The 18,370-nt window shown below is 47.3% G+C and overlaps 1 pseudogene across 1 annotated transcript; it reads right to left on the bottom strand.

Annotated features, from left to right (window-relative positions):
• Nucleotides 1–2,160: 2,160 nt before the first annotated feature.
• On the bottom strand, nt 2,161–17,708 carry LOC143834150 (uncharacterized; annotated as a pseudogene). Its single transcript, XR_013229733.1, has 5 exons — nt 17,296–17,708; nt 16,368–16,434; nt 16,042–16,168; nt 11,758–13,535; nt 2,161–3,317 (listed from the first exon to the last, which is right to left on the bottom strand). The product of XR_013229733.1 is annotated as an uncharacterized LOC143834150 (transcript).
• Nucleotides 17,709–18,370: the final 662 nt, after the last annotated feature.

Below are 18,370 nucleotides of genomic sequence, written 5' to 3'. Positions count from 1 at the left end.
ATGTGCTCATTCATGACATTTCATGCTAGTTTGGAGACAGGATGACAAGTTAGGTAAAAGGTCACCATCCTCCTGGTGAGAGATGCACAAAGCAACTGTTGTTTCTACAAGTTTATTGTTATCTCAAAACTATATATTTCTGACACCCCTTATGCTTCGGAGTTGAGATCTGTGCTCAGGTCTCTTCAACAACTAAAATACAAGAAAGAGAGAGAATCCTGGAGTGGGAAGGAGCCACACAGGCCATCTAGTCCCACCCCCTTCAGCCGCCGCCTGAAGACGGCCAGTGAGGGGGAGCCCCCCACCTCCTGAGGCAGCCCCTTCCACTGCTGGACTACTCTGGGAAAATCCTTTTCCTGATATCTAGCTGATTTCGTTCTCCACATAGTTTAAACCCATCACTGTGGATCCTCTCCTCTGCTGCCAACAGGAACCCCTCCCTGTCCCCCTCTAAGTGACAACCTTTCAAATACTTACCCCCTCTCTACTTCCTCTTCTGCCGGCTCAACAGTCCCAAGTCCCTCCGCCTTTCCTTCTAGGGCTTGGTCCCCAGGCCTGGGGTCCTCCTCGTCGCTCTCCTCTGCCCCCTCTCCCTTTCTGTTTCTGCCTGTTGTTTCCCATATATTGTTGTGTTGTTTGATCTTCCTGGTGAGGCCTGGGAATGATTTCCCCCCATGCTACAGGGCTCAGTTTCCCTGGAAGAAACAGCCTCTGGACTCAACAGCATTCAGAACAGCTGAGGCCTCTCCCCTGCCCTCCCCTCCCCTGCCCTCCCTTAGCTCCTCCCAAAATCTCCAGGGATTTCCAAACCCTCCGTTTACCACCTTGGCTCTGCCTCCTGGCAGAACAGCCTGATGAGCCACCAGCCTCAGAGATTATCCACTCCTGACAACTGGATGCAAAACCAGATAGAGAACCCACGTCAAGCTCTGCCTTTCTCCCAAAGGGGCTTCTGTTGCAAATGCATCTGGCCCAAGGGAAGGCAGCAACATTCAGTGGCAAAATCAGGATTAAAAACCGGACTGCCTTGACAGTCACTTTTGCCCACTAAGCTACACTGGCTCCAACCTGGGTTCCCTGGAAGATGACCTAGCGCAGACATTTTAAGGTTTTGGTGCGCCAATTTTCATCTTGGCACAGGGCGGATAGATCTAATCTCCAGAGGCCAGGTCTACCACTGGAGGCCTGTGCCAAGTATGCCTCTTGTTTGGAGGCCAGGTCTACCTGGTAAAAACATGGGACAGGTAAACCTTTGCCCCGTAGGATAAAACAGTGGGCAGACCCACAGCAAGAGGGCCTGTGGGAGTAACAGCTGACTTACATGAAAGTGAAATGTAGGCTTGTTCACAACTTGAAAGCTACTGGCTCTTTTGGCTCACAAAGTAAAATTTTACCCACAGCACCCCACAGCTTAGACTCAAGGGAACACTGGCTCCAGCATCTAAAGCAGTTGTTCCCCTGCATGGACCCTGTAAGATCAGGCTTAGGGTTAAAAACCTTGCATCCTGGAAGAATTTCTGCAGCTTTTCCCCTGGTGTACATCTTGTAGGGAGTAATTCTGACTGAAGCCTTTCCACACACCATGGATTTCTATGGTTTCTCCCATGTGGTTTCTTTGATGGTAACTAAGACAGGAGTAGTTGCTTAAATGCAGTTTTGCACTAAGAGCATTTATATGGTTTCTTCCCTGTCTGAAATCCTTGATGGGCAATAAGTCTTCTGCTGCAGCTACTCTGAGTCTTTCCACATTTGAGAGTATTCACTTCTCCCCAGCTGAGCTCTCTGATGGAAATAAAGGGTTGAATTCAGAGTAAAGTACATTGCAGAAACCAAGCACTCTTGATTTCTTTCACATGGATTTGCCAATAGTATTAAGGGTATGACTGAACAAAGCTCTTTCCACACTCAAAGCATTTATACTATTTCTATTGTGTGGATTCTTTGGTCTTCCACAAGATATTCCTTCTGAACAAAGGTTTTTCCTCACTCTATTTCGACAGTTCTTCCCCAGTGTGTCTACACCAATGAATAGCAGTGGTGCAATTCCAAGCAAAGCTCTTTTCACTCTCCGAACATTGATAAGATTTCTCCCTTTGGTGGATTTGTTGATGGCCAGTAAGGTCTTCCTTTCAAGCAAAGATCTTTCCTCACTCCTATCATTTATATGGTTTCTCTCCTGTATGGACTCGTCTATGCGCAGTAAGTGTGTCACTCCGAACAAAGCTCTTACCACACTCCAAACATTTAAATGGTTTCTCCCCTGTGTGCATGTGCCAATGGGCAGTAAGATGGGCACTCCGAACAAAGCTCTTTCCACAGTCCAAGCATTTATATGGTTTCTCTGCTGTGTGGATTTGTCGATGGGCACTAAGGTTGTCACTCCGAGCAAAACTCTTTCCACACTCCAAGCATTCGTATGGTTTCTCTCCCGTGTGGATTCTTCGATGGGCACTAAGGTTATCTCTCCGAGCAAACCTTTTTCCACAGTCTGAACATTCATATGGTTTCTCCCCTGTGTGAATGCGTCGATGGGCAGTAACGCTGGAACTGTGAACAAAGTTCTTTCCACAGTCCAAACATTTATATGATTTCTCCTTTGTGTGGGCTTGTTGCTGAGTGGTCAGGTCTTTATTCTGAACAAAACGCTTTCCACTCTCCACGCATTTATATGGTTTCTCTGCTCTGTGGATACGTTGATGGGCAGTAAGATTGTCACTTCGAACAAAGCTCTTTCCACAGTCCAAACATTTATAGGGTTTCTCCCCAGTGTGGATTCGTTCATGGCCAGTAAAGGCCCCCTTTGAAGCAAAGCTCTTTCCACACTCCAAGCATTTATATGGTTTCTCCCCCGTGTGGATTCGTTGATGAGCAGTAAGGTTGTAACTCCGAGCAAAGCCCTTTCCACACTCCAAGCATTTGTATGGTTTCTCATCTGAGTGGATCTGTTGGTGGGCTGTAAGGTAGTTGCTCAAAGCAAAACACTTCCCACATTCCAAACATTTATATCTCTTATCACCTGAGTGGATTCGTTGATGGGCAGTAAGGTAGTTACTCAGAGCAAAACTCTTCCCGCACTCCAAGCATTTATACGGTTTTTCCCCAGTGTGTGTATGCCAATGGGCAGTAAGATGGGCGCTCCAAACAAAGCTCTTCCCACACTCCAAGCATTTATATGGTTTCTCCCCTGAGTGGATACGCTGATGGGCGGTGAAGTTGACACTCCGAGCAAAGCTCTTTCCACAGTCCAGGCATTTATATGGTTTCTCCTCTGTATGGATTCTCCAGTGTGCATCAAATAGCTGGGATTCAGCGTCTTGAGAAGAGGATTCATTTCCAGTCTTCCATTCTGTTTCCCTGCTTCTTCTCTGCTGTCCTTCTTCCCACTCGAACTGTTGTGGCTCTCCTTCAGACATATTCTGGGGACCATCAGCCTCTGGAATAAAGAGAGGAGACTATCAAGGAAAGAACTGCATTAACTGCTCTCGATAATGTTTGGACAGCGATCACTTAAAAGGGAGAGAAAACCTTTCACAGATTAGCTTCCTTCTGATTCTTCCTTGGAGGGTAGTTCCATCTGGGGCAAGGGGACTCAGGGGAACCTCAATCTTTAAGGTTGTCAGTGGGGCTCTGCTCCTCAACCTTCCAGGGTCTATTCTGGGCCACCTTGGGAAATGGGAGGCAGGACTAGAGGGACCACTGGCCAATCTCTTCCGGGATTAAAAGACATCACAGAGCTCTTTTTGCTGGATATACAGGGGGAAGCATGGATTTACACATAACTACAGAGACCCAAGGAGACCCCCCACACACACACTGGTACAGCGTACTGCAGGGGTCTTGAGCCAATCCCACTTTTCCAGACTCTTCCGCATCACAGGGCTGTTGGTGCAGGTAAATGGAATAACCTCACCAATGGTGCTCCCATTCCTTCAAAGAGGAGGGTTAATAGAAGCCAATAAAGAAAAGGCTGGCTGCCCTGCAACACATCACCAGCCCTGGACTCTGACATGTTAGTAGATTGATGTTTTAATGGGAGTTTTAATGGGGTTAGTTGTTGTGACCCGCCTCGAGCCTGTCGGGAGAGGCGGGAAATAAATATAAATATAAATATAAATATAAATATAAATATAAATATAAATATAAATATAAATATAAATATAAATATAAATATAAATATAAATATAAATATAAATATAAATATAAATATAAATATAAATATAAATATAAATATAAATATAAATATAAATATAAATATAAATATAAATATAAATATAAATATAAATATAAATATAAATATAAATATAAATATAAATATAAATATAAATATAAATATAAATATAAATATAAATATAAATATAAACATAAACATAAATATAAATATAATAGAGAATGTGAAACCTGTGCAGGACAACATTCGGCCTTCCCAGAATGGTGACCTCAGAGCAGCTGTTTTATTACAAATCAATCAATCGATCAATCGATCGATCTTCAATAAAACTTTGTTGGTCTTAAAGGTGCCACTGGATTCCAACTTTGTATAATGTATAATTCCAATCTTAGTGGACTTTATTGCTCAGTTATTTATGCATCTTGAATCACAGAATTGGACGGAATCTCCAGCTTCATCTAGTCCAACCCCCTGCAGAATTTGCCCTTTCTGGCAACTAAATGTCCTCTAACTACATGTTATATTTGCAAATTAACGTCATTAATCCTCGTATATATATGCTAGTTTATTGCCATTATAAACTGCCTTAAAACTATTTCAACTATAATCGCCCATCCTGACTCGAACTGGCCTTTCTGTCAACACCTCCCCACTTTCCTTTAGATCACGGCTGATGAAATTCTGTTCTGCTATATCTGAAGAAGTGGGCTTGCTCACTGGCCTTACAGGTGCCCTGGACTCAAACTTTGCCCTGAAACTTTAATGCTGAGGACTAGTGCAGCGCGTACTGTTTTATGGCATAGTGAATGATCGTTTTTGTGACAAAGTCTGTATCTGGAGAGGCAGCAACTAAATAAACCCATGTTGAATGCTGAGGACTATACAAATATTTCCACCTTAGCTGAAGGACAAACAAGCCAGCCTTTTTGTCCTCATTTTTGCTCCTCTTTCACATTTCAGAACACTTTCGCAGACACTCTCTGGCTGTTTCCTCACGAGATATCACTCCTGTCTCCAGCAGGTGAAATAATCTCAAAAGAAGTCCTATCCTCTTCCTACAGAAAAGGAAGCAGATACCTGCAGGTCTCTCTCTCCCTTCTGGGCGGATTTTCCCAGAAAAGCGGATTTTCTACCTCTTCCACTGGGGATATGGAATCAGGTTGGAGAAGCAGAAGGCTTTCTTTGGGGGAAAGAAAGAGGCCTGTCACTTCCACACATTCCAGCATTAAGAGACATTCAGAGTTTAAACCAGCCTATATGGACCTCGGCCCTTTCACTGTCAAAAAGAAGGAATGCCAAATTTGTTAACTCCTGAACCATGTGTGCAACAAGAGGGAAGGCGAAGGCACTACTGCTTGGAGCCAGGAGGACCTGGTGGCCCAGCGTGAAGAGGCAGCAGCCATCTTCTGAAAAGGCCTTCATCCAGATATATCTCCAGGATATCTTAGCTCCCTACGAAGGCCCACAAGAGCTGCCACCCCAGCCTGACACCATCTCGTGTGGCTGTGACTGAGGGCTGCTGCCTAACGGCTCTTCTGCCTTGGAAGAGACACCACAATCCTACTAGGAGAGGATAAGGAGGTAAGCCATCACCAACATGCTGAACGCCACTCACAGCCACTACACCAAGCTGGCTCTCAAGCTGGGTTTTATACCCTGCTTTTCACTACCCAAAGCAGTCTCAAAGCAGCTTACAGACACCTTTCCCTTCCTCTCCCCACAAAAAACACACTGTGGCAGGTGGAGCTTAGAGAGCTCTAAGAGAACTTTTGAGAACAGTTCTAAGAGAACTGGGACTGGCCCAAGGACACCCAGCTGCCTGCCTGTGAGGGAGTGGGCAAGCAAGCCTGGTTCTCCAGCTTAGAGTCCATCAACCACTACGACATGCTCGCTCCAAGGAGACGATCGCTCCTATCATTGTTCTTACGAGGAGCCGTTTCTCCCTTCAGCCTCTTTGAATTGAGGAACCGGAGAGCCTTACCCAGGGAGGCAACATCCTGATGATTCTCCTCCATGGCTTCCTGGTGAAGGATTCTTTGGTTTGGACCCAGCAGAGCCTACTTCTCTTCCACAAGATGAACAGACACTTTGTCAAATGTCACCAGGCCCTGAAAGGAGACAAAAACAGAAGCATGTCTCTTCACACTAATGCAAGGCCGCTCACCTGGAAGGAGGACGTTGTCTCCCTGGTACTTTTATACCATTGCTCCAATCAGTTCCTTTCTGCTCCCTGCCTCAGGGCCTCTCCTGGCTGCCACATCTGCTGGGACCAGCTCCCTCCTCATCCCTAGGGTTCCCAGCTCTGGGTTGGGAGATGTCTGGAGACTTTGCTGGAGACAGGAGAGGGTGGAATTATGCACAAGGAGGGACCTCCATGGAGTATAATGCTGTGGAGTTCCCCCCTCCCAAGCAGCCCTTTTCTCCAGGGGAACTGATCTCTGTACACTGGCGATAAACTATAATTCCAGGGGATCCTCTGGACCCACCTGGAGGCTGGCATCCCTACATAGAGCCCCCCTCCAAAACAAGGATAAAGGGGAAACGTGGGTTCTACCCAGCAGTACGTCACAAAACAAAAAGGAAAAAATGTCAGATGATTAAAAAATAGATTTCACAATGTTTCTAGGTGGTTTGCCATGTAGCCATTGTCAGGGGAAATCTATACAAACACAGTTCTATATATTTAATATATACGGGACAGAGTTGCTCTGCTGGGCCTACAGCTGAGGCCTACAGATCAGCCTCGCCTCCTTAAGCAGTCATGTTGAACGCTTATAAAATATACACCTGATCCTGCCAACTACTGTTCCGCTCCAGCATTTCTGTCAAGGCAGGCAGAAGCTCCTATTCCGGAGAGGTAATATTACAGGGACGGATTTTAACCTGATGTAATAATTTTACAATTTTAATAAATCTGCTGCATTTTTATTATGTTTTATATGTAGTGCTATTTACCTCATGACTTTATTGAAAACCGCCCTGAGTCCTGGGAAGGACAGTGTAAAATATTAAAATAAAATAAACACATAACAGAAAAACCCCATAATAAAATTATACAAAAATTACGAAAAACAATACTTAAAGGACCAAATCAAGACTAAATACCTGTCACTTTCCTACACTTACACAGTGTGGTGTTGAGGTTAAGAGCGGCAGCTTCCAATCTGGTGATCCTCCACATGCAGCCAGCTGGGCGATCTGGTGCTAGTCACAGCCTGTTAGCTGTTCCTGTAGAGCAGTTCTCTCAGCCCCGCCTCCCTCCCAGGGTGTCTGTTGTGGGGAGAGGAGGGCAAGGAGACTGTAAGCCGCTTGGAGATTCCTTCGGTCAGAGAAAAGTGGGGCATAAAGGCAAACTCTTCTATGCTTTGTATGATAGATACACAATGGACATGAAACAATAAAAACATAGACTAGATATGAAGTAAACCGGCGCCCTGTCGCTACTCCTCGCCCCTCCTCCCCCAACAGTCCCCAAGGATCTCCTTCCTCCTCCCTGCAGAGGCGCCTCTGCCCATGTGCAGAGGGCGGCCGGGCTGCTCTGCGGGGGGACCCGCCAGACCTTCAGGCTGGAGGCCCCGCAGAGGGGAGGGGAGGGGGGCGGGCGGCGGGGGCGAGCCGCGCATGCCGGGAAACGGACGCCGGACCCCCCCCCCCGCACGACTCCCGGCAGGCAACTCTTCCGCCGGAAGGAGCCGCGGTGGGTCACGTGGGCACGCTCTCCCTCGCGTCCGCTCTAGGAACCGGGACTCGCTCCCTTTAACCCTTTGAGTCCCCCTCAGGCGCTGCGGGCCGCGAGAATGGGCTCGTAGGGCGGGTGCCAACCTCCCGGCAGTCAGCGGGAGAGGGAAACCAACTGCGGCGGCGCTCCAGAGGAAGGGCTCCCACGAAGGGGCTTCTGAGGTCGGGCCGGAGAGAGTTCCCGGACCCCCGCCCTGACCCTCCTGCTGCCCTCTGGTGGTCGGCCTGGGGGGGGGGGCGGGGGGGTTCTCTTTCTGCCGGGGTCTTGCTTTGCTGGGATTGCGATTTGATTCCTATATCTTTGTAACGGGGTTTTAAGGACTTGTGTGACCCACCATGAGCCGACTTCGGGAGTGGCGGGAAGTAAATATAAGAATAAAAATATATTAAAGAATAAAGTGATAAATAAATAATATGTATGGCCCTGTGGCCAGAATATATTAGGAATTTTCAATATAGAGACATATTTAATAGCCAAAAGTCCAAAATTAGTGACCCGGCCTGGCCAGAATCAAGAGGTGACCCAAAGAAGAGTGTGATCCCGACTAGGCTAAATGCGAATTATCTTTTTTCTTAATGTCCAACAATCCACACCAACCAGATTCTAGCCAACAAAAGTTTAGTGACTGATGTAACCATTTAGGTACGCTGCTGACCAAGCGACCTCGGCCAATCGGGTGTGTTGCCATCAGGAGGCGATGTTGTGGTTACCCGCCCTGAGCCTTCAGAGAAGGACGGGTTACAAATAGTTTTTAATATTATTATTATATTATTATTATTATTATTATGAACTCTGAAGCTGCCCAGGGTCCAATTCAGGAAGCACCTTCTCCCACCCATGGGCCCTGGCATTAAAAAGATGGAATAACTAGATAAATCTTTATTTGTATGGCCCATCCTTCCTAATCACCTCAGGGTGGAAACAACATGAATTAGCAGTCAGCCAAAATATAAAATCATTATATATACATTCAATAAAGCACCCTATTACAGTAGCGCCCACCCTTGGCCTTGAGACTGCTCGCCCTCGTGACTTTCCAGCCTCTGTGCTCACTACCTCAGGCTCCCAGGGAGAGGTTCTGGCTGGGCTGCAGCCTGATGGGTCGGCAAAGAGGGGAGCCCCCCCCGCCACCCCCCTGTGGAAGACCTCAGCTGGAGACTGGGGCAGGCAGACAGATCAGGGGTTCATCTGGGCAGGGAATGGGGTAATGAGAAAGGCATGTTCAGCTTTTCCCGTGAAGTTCATGACATCTTTGCTCTATTGACTGTGGTTGCCCATCCTCATAGACTGGCCAGGAGTCACCTAGGACTGCTCACCCAGCGTGTGCGTGAAGTGGTCTAGGACAGGGGTAGTCAAACTGTGGCCCTCCAGATGTCCATGGACTACAATTCCCAGGAGCCCCTGCCAGCATTCGCTGGCAGGGGCTCCTGGGAATTGTAGTCCATGGACATCTGGAGGGCCGCAGTTTGACTACCCCTGGTCTAGGAAGACACTGTGGAGTTCTTCCCCAAAGCAGAGCAGCTGCAGCACAGCTGGACTGGCCAAAAGGAAACAAAGGGGACCTAGAGGTTATGGTGGCCACCATGCTGTGCACTGGCCCACAGCCCCTCCGCCAGAGGGGAGGATGCTCTCCTGCCTTCAACTGGGGTAAACAAGGAGTGGGTAATTTTTTGAAAACCTGCAAGTCTATTTGACGGAAGGCAAGAGAAGCCAGTGAATGAGGCTGAACACAGCTGAAATAATGGCCAAGCTGGTCTTCCTTGCAGTACATATTTGTGGTGGTAGCTGAGAATATTTTAAAGGCTCTAAGCTTCATTTGAAGGCATGAAAAAGCATGTGGTCTGTTCAGTAGGTCTTAAAGACACCTTGGATATTACTGAGTTTCCTGAGAGCACAATACAAAACGAAGAAAGCAGTTCCAAGTGGGTCTACTCAAAAACAACAGGGCTTACTGCCAGGAAAGGAAAGCAAAGGAGTATTCACAGATAGCAGGGCCAAGTGGGATCAGAAGCAGGGCCGCCACCTGCTCTCTCCACCCCACCTCCACATCTGGACCTAGGCTCCTAGCAAAGGGTGCTTGGGACTTGACTATTTTAGTTGTGTCGTGTTTTGTGCAGCTTCCAAGAGAAGAGGATTATCATCAGTTTCCTAAATAAACAGCAATTTCCTTCCACATGAGGTGCCTGGGGTGGTATTCTGGTGTGCTTGAAGGAGGTCAACAAATTCAAAGAGATCCTGAGCCTTGGGGGGGGGGGGGAGGTAGGGAAGGGAAGGTCCCCGGAGGAACACAGAGATGAGGGGAGGGAGGGAGGAAGAAGTTGGGATTAGGCCAAGAGAGTGCACAGAACTGAAAGAAGGGCCAGCTGACCTCTGAAAGACCCACCTACATGGGCAACTTCAAAAAGAGCTACAGGCAGAAGAGTTTCTTTAAAACAAGAAGGCTGCCCACTCACAACACCTCAGGCCAGTTTGCACACTGAATGAGCAGTTCGGCCTAGGGTCGCCATCTTCCTGGTAGGGGCTGGAGGTCTCCTAGAATAACTGTTCTCCTTGCTACAGGGATCGATTCCCCTCAGTGAGAAACGTCAGGCCAACAATGTGTTTACCCTGAGGTAAGAGGAAAGTGGCAAAAATGGAGATTGGAAACTGGGCTTCCTAGACAGACCCCAGACCCTCTAAGGCACATCGGTTCTGATAGCCAAAGGAAGTCTTTAAATGCTCTTTGTTTTCAAAGGAAGGGGATATTTTCTAGATTTTCAAAATCTCCTAGATTTTGCTGCTTTTCTCCCCAAGAGGAACACAAGACAACTTAAATTGTTCCGCTCTCCTCAGTTTTATCTTTACACCCCCCTGAGCCTGGTAGAGCTCCTCTTCAGAGGCCAGTCTTCAGTGGTAGAGGGGAGGCGAGTTGAACCTGGATCTCCTGGACTTTAGTCTGACATCCTAACCCCTACCCCGCACTGGGTGGCATGGGTCAGGAAACTGGCTACGACCCTTGTGCTTCTGCACCAGGGAGATCTCCCTCGGTTTCAGTCAGTGCTGCTTTAACTTTTCTTGCTTCACAGGAGTACGTCTCGCCTTCCATGACAAAGAGCAGAGAAATGTTGTGTAGCTAATCTGAGTCAGGATGTTCCGATTGTGGCCTCATTTAGCACCAAAACTCCAGCCTCTGAGCAGACATTTCTATGACTGACTGTTTCTCTTGTGCATTAAACAAGAAGTATAGTCGTTCCCATCTATGTACATAATCCCCTGGAATGTCAGGCTGGTGGTTAAAGTTCTTGTACACGAAACACTTTCAGTAGCCTTTCCCCTGGCGCAGACTGCGAGGTATAAAACGAGGCAGTAATTACTGGAGGCAGTAATTCTCATGGAAGACTCTCTACCTCCGAGCATTTCAACGATGTCGCCAGCGTGGAGCCCTTGATGGTAACTGTGCCAGAAGCCCATTTCCCTCTCACAGCATATACATGGTTTCTCCCCTGCATGAAATCAGAGGTCTTCCTATGCAACTGCAGGTCTTTCCACACTTCGCTTGATAGGAATTAAAGCTTGAATTCAGAGTAAAGCATGGTAGAAAAACAAAGCATTTTTATGGTTTCTCTTAAATGGATTTGTCAATGGGTATTAAGGTTGCTCTTTACAAATTCCAAGCATTTATATCACTGATATTTTTTGGATTCTTTGTGTTTCAAGAGATGTTCCTTCAGAACAAAGGTTTTTCCATAATGGAACCATTTATATGGTTTCTCCCCAGTGTGGATACTGACAAATTCCAGGTGAAGCTCTTTCCACATTCCAGACATTTATGTCTCGTTTCTGTGTGGATTCACTGAGGCCAAGCAAAGTCCTTTCCACATTCCTAGCATGTATATGGTTTTTCTCCAGTGTGGATTCGTCTATGCGCAGTAAGCGTGTCGCTCCGAGCAAAGCTTTTTCCACACTCAAAACATTTATATGGTTTCTCCCCTGTGTGCTTATGCCAATGAGCAGTGAGATGGGTGCGCCGAACAAAGCTCTTTCCACAGTCCAAACATTTATAGGGTTTCTCTGTTGTGTGGATTTGTTGATGGGCACTAAGGTTGTCACTCCGAGCAAAGCTTTTTCCACACTCCAAGCATTTATATGGTTTCTTCCTTGTGTGGATTGGTTGATGGGCAGTAAGGTCTTTACTCTGAGCAAAGCCTTTTCCACACTCCGTGCACTTGTATGGCTTCTCTCCTGTGTGGATTCGTCGATGGGCAGTAAGGTGGGCACTCCGAGCAAAGCCCTTTCCACACTCCAGGCATTTATGGGGTTTCTCCCCTGTGTGTAATTGTTGGTGGCCACTAAGGGCTCCCTTCCATGCAAAACTCTTTCCACACTCGAAGCATTTATATGGTTTCTCCCCTGTGTGGATTCTTCGATGGGCAGTAAGGTTGTCTCTCCGAGCAAAGCTTTTTCCACAGTCCAAGCACTTATATGGTTTCTCTCCTGTGTGGATACGTTGATGGGCAGCAACACTGGCACTGTGAACAAAGCTTTTTCCACAGTCTAAGCATTTATATGGTTTTTCCTCTGTGTGGATTTGTTGATGGGTAGTAAGGTCTTTACTATATGCAAAGCTCTTTCCACACTTCAAGCATTTATATAGTTTCTGCTGTGTGTGGATTCGCCTATGGGCTGTAAGGTTGTCACACCGAACAAAGCTCTTTCCACACTCCAAGCATTTATAGGGCTTCTCGCCTGTGTGGATTCGTTGGTGGCCGGTAAATGCTCCCTTTGAAGAAAAACTTTTTTCACACTGCAAGCATTTATATGGTTTCTCCCCAGTGTGCATTCTTTGATGGGCAGTTAGGCCTCCCTTTAAGGAAAAGCTTTTTTCACACTGCAAACATTTATATGGTTTCTCCCCTGTGTGTGTATGCCAATGAGCAATAAGATGGGCACTTCGAACAAAGCTCTTTCCACACTGCAAGCATTTATATGGTTTCTCACCAGAGTGAATTTGTTGATGGGCACTAAGGTAGTTACTCAGAGCAAAACTCTTTCCACACTGCAAGCACTGATATGGTTTCTCCCCTGTGTGTATTCTCTGATGGGCAGTAAGGTTGTCACTGCGAGCAAAACTCTTTCCACAATCCAAACATTTATAACTTTTCTCATCTCTGTGGATTCGTTCATGGGTAGTAAGGTAGTTACTCAGAGCAAAACTCTTTCCACACTCCAAACATGTATACGGTTTCTCCCCAGTGTGTGTATGCCGATGAGCAATAAGGTGGGCGCTCCAAACAAAGCTCTTTCCACACTCCAAGCATTTATAGGGTTTCTTGCCTGAGTGCATTAGTCGATGGACAGTAAGGTTGTCACTACGACGAAAGCACTTTCCACACTCTAAACATCTATATGGTTTCTCCCCAGTGTGGATACGTTGATGGACAGTAAAGTTGACACTCCGAGCAAAGCTTCTTCCACAGTCTAAGCATTTATATGGTTTCTCTTCTGTGTGAACCTGGGATTCAGTACCCTGAGAAGAAGAGGATTCATTTCCAACTTCCCATTCTGTTTCAGTATTTCTCCTCTGCTCTTTTTCTTCAAAGATGAAGCGTTGTGCTTCTTCCTTGTATGTATTCTGGGGAACATCATTCTCTGCAATAAAGAGAGAAGACCATCAAGGAAAGAACTGCTCATGATAACAACTATAAGAAGAATCCTGCCCCACATCAATTGGCTTTTGATCTTTCCCTGGAGGGAAATAGAGCCTCCCTATTTGAGCAGTTTGGCTACCAGCAGGACAGTTCCAGGGAGAGGAAGTCGGCTCTACTCCTCCGATTCCAAAGCTTCCGGGGGCTGTAGCTGGCCACTCTGGGAAATATGCCAGAGTAATGGAGAGAAGGGAACAGAACCTTAGATCACAAAGCCAGGCAAGTCCCTTGTGTGACCATAATTTACAGATTGATATTCTTACTGAATAATGATTACAAACTTTTTACAACTTTTTACTGGCAGAAAGACTTTTTTAAAGTCATTCCTGTGATTTTCTACTGAAATTACAGCTGAAGGACAATGTTAGAAAAGTTCTAGGTATACTGAATACTTGGAGGCTTTTCGCACGCCTTCAAAATCGCACAATGGTCGCCAATTGAAAACGCTACTGATTTGCCATTATGCACAACGTCGTTGACAATCTGCCACACACCTGAAACCGATCCGCAAAAAGCGCTTCCTTGTAGCGCTTTCAGGGAAATCCCCAAAAGTGGATTCACCCTCCGGAAAGTGCTACACTCCTGCAACCAATCTGCAACACTAGCGGGAAAGTTCTGTGCGTTACCATTGTTGTGGTTTCTACAAAGTCCCTCCCCCTAGCTCTCTCCTCTGATCTTCTGGCGAAGCGATCGCCATTTTTTTTTCTCCGAGTGAGCGAAGTTCAACCCACCAGCAAGCCTGTTTAGAGGCTTCTCTGGCTTCAGTCCCTCCCCAGAGCTGTTTAGTCACTAAGCACAAACAACGTTTGCTGATGTATTTTCCCTTTATTTTTTACACTGTTTTCAGCCGAAAATCGGGCCCGTGAGGGGGGGGGGGGATTTTTTTTTTCACTCGGGGGGAGCATGACAACGATGAAACGACAGCTCAAACACCATCTGCTAGCTGGATGGGTCTCTCCCTTGCAATGAATCAACTCAGATTCGTTGCAATGGGTGTGTTTTTTTTTTTTAAACCCTTTCTTAAAGGGAAAGGGGCTGTTTGGGAGCATGCTAACGGCTGCCCATTGGCTGCTTGACGGCCCGGGGCGGGACGAGCTTGGCAATAGCGCTTCCTTTCTAGCGATTTTTGCTGAGACCGGAAGCTTGTGGGAAACGATAGAAACGCGACTGGATTCCACTACAAAGTCAGGTGTGCATAATGACGAATTGCACTATTTTAAATGGCGATTTTTCGTTCAGCAAACAATTTGCTACAAGGATCCCGGTGCGGAAAGCCCCTTGGAAAAACATAATGAAAAAAAGCAGCAAGGATCTAACAGAACTCTTTGCTTTTCTTATCTTTGAAGTGGCTTTTCAGCAGGGCTTTGAATTTGATTAGTCTTTATATCTCTAGCTGCTTTATGCTCTGATGCTCTCTTGAGGATGGTTCTCTGAATATTTATAGGACACCCAGTGGATGCTTCATTATGTCCTTATGCCCCTGGGTTCTTTAGAGTTCAATGCTGATGATTTATATAGGGATTGCCGTGTTTATGGCATTGTGGATTATTGTTGTGAGAGAGGGTGCTGGTCAGTCAAATTTATTGCAAGTAAAAAAAAAGGGGTAGAAACATGTAACCATAAGTAGTGATTTCTCTTCACGTTCCATACTTACACTCTAAGTTAAAATACAATTAAAATGCATTATATTAAACTGGTATTGAAAAAATTATCCTGATTTAAATGTAACTACAATCTATAAACAGTGGATACAGTTAAGCATTATAAAACTAAAGAGCCAAAAGGGATGTTTCAAAAGAAGAAAATTTAACCTGCTTGCAAGTGACCAAGGGGCTAAGGGAGAAGGGGAGGATCTATCCTGCTGCCAGGTACATTTTAGTAATTGTGGTTTTTTAAAAGTTTTCAAATTTTATCTTTGTGGGGTTTATGATTGATGGTAACCCGCTGTGAGTTTTGAATATCAAAAAACCAACCCCCCAATTTGTCCAAATCAAATCTCGAGAACAATAACCAGTAAAAAGGGCTGTCAGCATATATTGTAATTTTTACTTATTTATTTAATTTCCATTGGGTAACGGCCCTTCTGAGGTTTAGATGAGGAATCTGTACTCAATGAGAAGATCTTTAAAAACCAACAAACTGGGGACAGATTACCCAGATGAAAAACCTCCCTTTTGGACTGTCTACCCCCATGGCCATTCCACTGTACAATCCTCAATGTATCCTTAGGGCAACAGTCTTTTTAGTTTATGAACTCTCCAATTAGCTTACAAACAAATACCTAGGGAGCCCACGACTCATGCAGAAGTTTCTTCCTTGCCTGAGTGTGGACCTGATCTGCTCCACTCGCCCAGAGAGAGTCCCTGTGAGATGAGCCCTTCTAGCATCCTTCTTGGAGGGAGCCCCTTCTCCCTTCAGCCCCTGTGAATCATGGGACAGGGGAGCCTTACCCAGAGAGGCCACGTTCTGGCCATTCTCCTCCATGACTTCCTGGTGAAGGTTTCTCTGGTCCGGATCCAGCAGAGCCCACTCCTCCTCCGAGAAACGGACAGACACCTCCTCCAAGGTCACCCGGCCCTGAAAAGAGACCCCCCCCCATAAAGGATGTCCTCTCTCCTCACACTAATGTAGCAACTCTTTCCAAAAGGACTGTGTACCTTCATTTTCTACTCAGTGAGCAGGGCTGCAGTGAAAGGACAGAGGGAGAATCTCACAGACCTAGGGCAGGGGGGGGGGGGGAGGCAGCCGGGGGCATGAACTGCCGTTCCACTCTTACCTGCTCTGGCTTCATGGTAGCTATTCTGTCACAAAAAGATGGCGTCTCTCTTGTTTGATGGCATAACCTGCGAACAATGAAATGGTACTTGGAAATCTAAGTAAACAACATCAACTGGGTCACGCTGGTTTGTGTCAGGTTGAGCCAGCTTGGTGTAGTGGTTAGGAGTGGGGACTTCTAATGTGGTGAGCTGGGTCTGATTCCACACTCCCCCACATGCAACCGGCTTGGGTGACCTTGGGCTTGCCACAGCACTGAGAAAGCTGTTCTGACCAAGCAGGAATTATCAGGCCTCTCTCAGCCTCACCTTCCTCAAAAGGTGTCTGCTGTGGAGAGAGGGAAGGCGAATTTAAGCCGCTTAGAGACTCCTTCGGGTAGAGAAAAGCAGCATAGAAGATTCTTCTCCTTCCCCCCCCCCAAGAAATATAAAACATCAGTGAGACAAGATACACCTGTATTTTGAGACTATATCTTTGATCATATATCCTGTGCCTCCCTCACCTGCTGCTCCTGGTTCTTCTCCACCTGGCTGAGGAGGAAGCCTTCGGCCAGGGCCACCGCCTGGGAGCTGCTCTCCCTCCCGCATCCTCTCACCCAGCCCTGCATCTCCGGGGGCAGGAGGGCCAGGAACTGCTCCAGGATCACCCGGTCCAGCATCTCCCGCTTGCTGCGCCTCTCCGGCTCCAGCCACTGGTGGGAGAGACGGTGGAGCCGGCTGCAGACCTCCTGGGCCTCCTGGTAGCAGAACCCGCTGAGCTTCTGGCACGGCGTGTGTGGAGGGGGGCCCTCGTCTCCTCCCTGCAGCTCCCTTCTGCTCCTTGCTTCACGGGCATTGCACCCCCCCCCTTGGCTTTCGCACGTGCTGGGAGCAGCTCTCCACTCATCTCCCACCCCTTGTTGCCCAAAGAGTCCCCCTACCTGGGCTCACCTTCCTCTGCTGCCAGGTCCCTCTGTGGAGCCAAGGGCTGGGAGCCCTGCAGAGGCGCCTCTGCCCATGTGCAGAGGGGCTGGTTTGTGGCAGAGCCCTGAGAGACCCAGCAGAGATTCGGGGGGGAGGGAGGGGAGGGGGCCACAGAGCTCAAGGGAAACCTTGCAAGGGAAATACAATTTAAAGGCTTCTCTCTTCTTTGCCTCTGAGGATGCTGCACCGGCTTCCTCCCTCCCCTCCTGGCAATTTCCCCCCTGGGGCCCTTCCGGCGGAAGGCATTCCAGTGGGGCGGGGCTATGGCCAGTCACGTGGCCTTCCTCCCTGGAGGCCCTTCTAGGAAGCGGGACTCGTTCCCTTTAACCCTCCGGGGGGCCCCCCACCCCACCCGCAGGGGGACAATATTCGAAGCCCCCTTCCTCCACTGGCCCTATGGCAGGGGGGTCAAACTGCGGCCCTCCAGATGTCCATGGACTGCAATTCCAGGTATTGAATTGTAGTCCATGTACATCTGGAGGGCCGCAGTTTGACCCCCCCCTGCCCTATGGTCCCTCCTTCTCTCCTCCTCCTCCTCCTGCTGTTTCTTCCTTCCTCCCAGAGCCAGAGTAACTCTGAGTAAGGTGACCAGAGCAACTCCCAGAGTAACTCTTTGCATTCGCTTATTATTATTATTATTATTTTGGCCACAACTCCTGAAATGCACTCACCCTCCTTTGCCTTCTGAAGTTCTGCATGATTATCAGTGGGCACATTCAAGAGATAAGAACTGGAAAGGAGCAAAGAGCCCTGGGAGAAAAGGTGGTCGAAAAGAGCAATGAGTATAAACTTGGCTAGGAAAGGACAAACTTACTTGGCTTCTTGAATGTCCCCTCCTCTGCATTCCTTTCCAGACAGTCTGGGCAAAAACTGTGCACATGAAGATATATCTTCACATCGAAAAGGATAAGAGATTCACCCCCCCCCTTTTTTTTTTAAGGAAAAGGGAAACTGGGAAATCAGAGTGGAGATGTGCATACTTTCTTGTGGAACTTCAAGGTGGCTAATGGTATTAAAATATTCATTTAAACAGTGCCTTTCG

Source organism: Paroedura picta, chromosome 3, assembly GCF_049243985.1.
Source record: "Paroedura picta isolate Pp20150507F chromosome 3, Ppicta_v3.0, whole genome shotgun sequence".
Taxonomy (NCBI): domain Eukaryota; kingdom Metazoa; phylum Chordata; class Lepidosauria; order Squamata; family Gekkonidae; genus Paroedura; species Paroedura picta.
The sequence above is the reverse complement of the archived record's forward strand: the minus strand, read 5'-3'. Positions and strand labels throughout refer to the sequence as shown.